Raw genomic sequence first — 5,539 nt, forward strand, 5'->3', positions numbered from 1 at the left:
AAAGTTCATCAGGACAGGAGAATAGTGTTTGAGGGGAGATATGGCAAGAGACCAAGACAGAGGTCAGGAGGGGCCGGGTCTGGACCTTGAAAGCCATATTGGGAAATCTGAACTGCATCCCAGAGTAGAAGAGACCCCTACAGCAACACTATCCAATGCACATTTGGGGGATGGTGGGAACGTTCTACATCTGCTCTGTTCAGTATGGTAGCCACTAGCCTTACGTGGCTATTGAGCACATAAAATGTGGCTAACTCAACAAAGGTACTGAACTTTTTAATTTTAGTTTATTTAAATAGGATACACAGATCAGACAGGACAGCCCCACAATGCTATGATCACAGGATACTTACACACGTGTCTATTTGTTGATACATATATGTACACACATACCACCATACATGGTTTTGTGTCTGCACCTAATTATACACCCTCATACCTCAAAATGTACATATAGATATAACCAGACACAACTGCATAGAACAGACCCTTACCTATTGTTATAGGAGGACATGACAATGAAAATTGAAACCGGAACCAGTGCAGGAGTCAGTACAGGGAGATTTGACACAGAAAGAATTGTTGCAAGAGGGATATGGGTGGGTTGTAAAACAACGTGAATTGGGGGATGCTTTTTAAACGAAAACAGGAAGAAAACAAAAAGAAAATCCAATAAGACCACCAGTGGTTTGGAAATCAAAACTGTTTCCTTTGATCTTTTCATCTTTCAGCAAGAGACTTCCACAAATGACACATATCCTTGGAAGGCAGACCTGAACTGTAAGGATCGCCTTGATAACTGGGAAGAACTCCAAAGGATATAGAAAAGGGGAAGGAAGCCCTTCTTAACCAGGATGACCTAACTGTCTAACTGACATTCATCCACTAAGAAAATTTCAGGCACTCTGGTTTGCACAAGTGTTTATTTCAAAGTTATTAAAATTGTTACGGGAAGGAGTAGATGAAATCCTAACTGATAGATAGTTTACCTAAAAGATATACCATCTAACAACCTAGCTTGATGATTTTTCCCCTTGCTCAAAATTAACTGAATTATACACATACAAGCTAAACAATAACTCCTCCCTCTAGTAAGTGGTATAATTGTTACCAGCTAGGAATGTTTTGATTTGCTTCCCAGGGCTCACCTTACCCATCTAAATCTCTTGATAGATACTCTTCACCCATCCTGGCCTAGTAATTCCCTCAATATACTATGCTCCTGATTGCCTCTGAGTCTTTGCACATGCTGCTTCCTCTACGTGAAACACTCTTCCCAATGTCTTACCAAGTTAGCCCATGCACATGCTTCAGATCTGTTTATACACCACTTCCTTAGGAATGTCGTCTCCAACACACTCCACCTAACCCAGATTATATCAGTCCTTCATGTTTTATAAACTCATAGCCCCTACTCTTCTCTTTCATAGCTCTTTTCACAGTTATAATATCTTAATTACTTGTGTAATTATCTTGTCCTCTGGATTGTTGGCTCCATGAGGTCAGATATTAGAATCTGCTTTGTTCATCATTTACAATGCCTATAGGATTTAGTACAGGTCCCAATGAATAGTAGGTGCTCAATAAATATTAATCAAATGCTCAATTAGTGAATGAATGTAATAAATTTTGTTTTCATTTTAGATTTATTCATCTAATCCCTTCCTTCCATATTTCTGTATCATAAGCTACACTATTATGGAGTTCAGCTCAAAAGAAACCCTAAGCCCTGTACATAGTTGATTAACTCTGATATTCCTTGTGCAGTTCCCCTTAAGATCTGATAGAACATCTGGTGGTAAATCATTAAGTCACAGCAGCTATAAACATGTTCAGGCCCAGCATGAACTTGGTCTGACATCCAACCAGTCTTCTGGCTGTCGCAGAAATGCCTCCATCCATTTCAGAAATGTGCTTACCACAGAAATACAAGGCTCAGTTTGTTATATTTATGAGATACTGAATTTCCAGGATGCCTTCAATCAATAGAACATAGACATTATATTCTTACCTGAAGGCAACAGTGATGTGACTGGCTGTGATTCTGGGAGTGAGTGAAATAAGACAGCTCTCAGAAAAATTATTTTAATAGAGATGTGCTAACTTACCTTAGGGAGAATGGCTTTTGGAACAATGAGGCTTGATTGTAATGAGAATTATGGAAATTTTTTAAATATCCATTGGCCAAAAGGGATTAATCAGTGATGGAGATATAGAAAGGAAGCAATGGGAGTGAAGGGCGTCACAGACAACAGATCACGATGAACTATGGTCCCACTGGCAGAACATTTTCTCCCTTGAGAGAGGGTTGAGCAGCCTATCTGTGTCTATTGTGATTTAACACCCTTTTCATCTCCTTGTTTTGACTCTATGCTCACCAAGCTACCTTTGATTATAATTTGGTTTCTTGTGTCTGTCTGTCTACTGGGAGGCAGTATGTTAATCTTGCCAATATGCATGTCCCTTGGACCTGACAGTTGCTTCTCCTTGCACTGGCACATGGGTTTTGGGAACTTGGTTAACCACAGTCCTCTCCTGAGAGCTATGCCCCTCCTACCCCCCCAACCAGATCCTGTCTAGAATCAGGTGACAGGGTGTGTCCAGCTGAGGCCAGGCCCAAAGACTGGAACATTCACCGCCCAGGCTGCCCTGGCAAGCTTCCTGAGGTGTGGTCTCTCCTCTCCCTTCTCCTGGCAAAATCCCAACCAGCTATACGCTGTCTCTGTCCAAATTTAAAATGGAGACCCAGCAAAGTAACTTGTCTGTTAAAACTAGCCACACCCTCCTAGAGATCTTTTTGAAGATTTCCATTATGAGACATTAAATTCAAGTCACATTGTGGTGATGATGAAAACTACAGCCTCAGGAAAGGCAATGACAGCTGGGAGGAAGGCAAGGAGGAGAGTGGAAGGAAAGAGTAAGGAACTAATGTGCTCATCATAGAAACTGAGGACAAAAGATACTGTATCAGAGAGTTGAATGGAAACCTGGTAGAATATAACTAAGTTAACCAACTATCAACAAAAGAGCTAAAAATAACAATAGTATCTATACTGCAATAGATAACATGGATGAAGAAATAACTAACACTAGTGATAGTTACAACATGGCCCTAGATAAGTACCTAGATGAGGAAAGTAGAAAGGCAAGAGAATCAAATTCAGCTCCACCATAGCAGGGGGCTGATCATGTAAGTAGAAGCATGTTATTTAGAGATCTAGGGCTAAACTCACCAAAAACATAGCTTAGAAAGTTCTAAGTGTTTACCTCTGGAATCTGACTGTGGAAGAAGAGTTGGGACAAAGGAGGGCTTTTTTTAAAGTAAATCTGTTACTATTATCATTATGATTTGATTTTGATCATGTGCATTTTGATTCATTTGTTCATTCAGTAAATATTTATAAAGTGGCAATCATGTACAAGGCATAGTCCAGTCACTGGAGATAGAATATCAAACATAATACACAAAAATCCTGCCCTCAAAAATGTAGTAGAGGGGAAAGAAAAGAAATAAATTAAATACATGGAATGTCTCATGATGTTAGTGTGACTGAGGAAAATAGAGATCACTTAGGTGAGAGATTTGAACACAGACTTGAAGGAAGTGAGGGAGGAAGACTGTTCCAGGCAGAGGGAAGAGCCAGTGCAAAGGTCCTGAGGTGGAAACACCTAATGAGTTGGAGGAAGAGCAAGAGGCTAATGGGGCTGGAATGGAAGGAATGAGAAGGCACAATCAAAAAGGAGCAGTGGTGCTGGGATGAAGCCAGGACACAATGTGAAGCTTTATAGCAAGAGCCAGATGTTGGCCTTTACTCTGAGTGAGATGGGAAGCCCAGTGAAGATATTCCAGCAGAAGAGTAACATCTAACAAGTTTTTACACATCTGACATTTTAAATAATAGGCTCTTTTGAGATTGTTGGGAGATAGAACAAGTAAGGAGGGAAAACAGTTGATAAACATTTTTTAACTTCTAAAGAAAGACAGTAAAAAAATAGACTCTCCCAATTTATCATTAAATAAAAGGGCATGTTTTCTTGTTTTAACATGTAAATATCTGTGGGCTAAATATCTCTTGTGATGCGATGGAAGAACTTTCTATAGTTGTCCTTGGAGGTTCTTTTAGCGTGCTTGCTTTCAAGGAGAGTCCATCTGCCTCCCAATGTCACCAGGATCACATGGAAGAGCTTTTTACAAATATAGACTCCTGGGGTCCTCCCCTCAAAAGATTCTGAATATTTTGGCTTGAGGTGGGATCTAAGCACTGATGGCAGGCGGGCAATACGCCCTTGATCCCTCAAGGGCAGGGTGGCGGGCACAGTACACCCAGGTGCAGGCAATAAGTGGGTGTGTCATCTTGAGAGAATTTAGAGAATGATAATAGAATCAACTAAAAGCCTGCTTTTTATTACCACCATGTGCTAACAGTTCTAAACATTGTCAGTGATAAAATCCTTCTCCAAAATCTGGTTCGGTTGGTTGGTTGGTTGGTTTCATTTTTGTTTTTATGTTATTGTATTTTATTTTCTTTGTCTAAGTTCTAAGCACTTGCTGTTAAGTTTAAGTAATATTTACTCAAGCCTCAAATTGTACATTTTTATTACCAATCCTTTAGCGAACATCATATTGTAGATGGAAGTAATCTGCAGAACTCCCAGTTATTTAGCTGGCGCCCAACACAGTCTCACCTATATATGTTCATTTCCGGAGAGAGGTTTTTTTTTTAATGTTATATTTATTTCTGAGAGAGAGACAGCATGAGCAGGGGAGGGTTAGAGAGAGAGGGAGACATAGAATTTGAAATAGTCTCCAGGCTCTGAGCTGGCTGTCAGCACAGAGCCCAACGCGGGGCTGGACCCCACTAACTGTGAGATTATGACCTGAGCCGAAGTCGGGTGCTTAACCGACTGAGCCACCCAGGTGCCCTCGAGAGAGTTTTTAACAGTTCACGTTGGAGATTTGCTTTGGGTTCAAATGGCATCTTTAATACCTGTAGTACTACACTGTCCTGCATTCTAAATAAATAAGAATAACCCATGGTTAATAGTCTTAGTCAAGATAAAGAAACAGAACTTGAGTTACTTCAAATTTGCCATCCTATGTAATCACCTAGAGTTTTTATTTGTGTTCCAAATTTAAGATGGGGGAATAGAATGTAAATTATTAAATACAACATGTATTTTGGGATGGGCAAATTTTATTCCACACAATAACTATCGAATTGAATAATCTTTTTTTAAGTAGGTGACATGCCCAACATGGGTGGGGCTTGAACTCATGACCCTGAGATCAGGAGTCTCATGCTCTACCAACTGAGCCAGCCAGGCGCTCCTTGAATAATATCTTTAAATTAAAAGGTCTTCTTTTAAATTGTTAACTATGAAATAAAAATGAGTCCAAATGTTTTTTATATATACCATTGTTTTAGTTCATACACATTATGTACAACATACATTATACATACATACAACGTGACATATATCTTATATGTCATAGTTACTACCAATTGCATAATTACAATTAAAATAATTTTGTCACAAA

At 39.5% G+C, this 5,539-nt stretch overlaps 1 non-coding gene across 1 annotated transcript; it reads right to left on the bottom strand.

The window, feature by feature from the left end:
• Window positions 1-5,248: 5,248 nt before the first annotated feature.
• On the bottom strand, window positions 5,249-5,325 carry TRNAR-CCU. The gene has a single exon. It is a non-coding gene; the product is annotated as a tRNA-Arg (tRNA).
• Between the last annotated feature and the right edge of the window lie 214 nt (window positions 5,326-5,539).

Source organism: Hyaena hyaena, unplaced genomic scaffold (genome assembly GCF_003009895.1).
Source record: "Hyaena hyaena isolate Hyena2069 unplaced genomic scaffold, ASM300989v1 scaffold_653, whole genome shotgun sequence".
Lineage (NCBI taxonomy): Eukaryota > Metazoa > Chordata > Mammalia > Carnivora > Hyaenidae > Hyaena > Hyaena hyaena.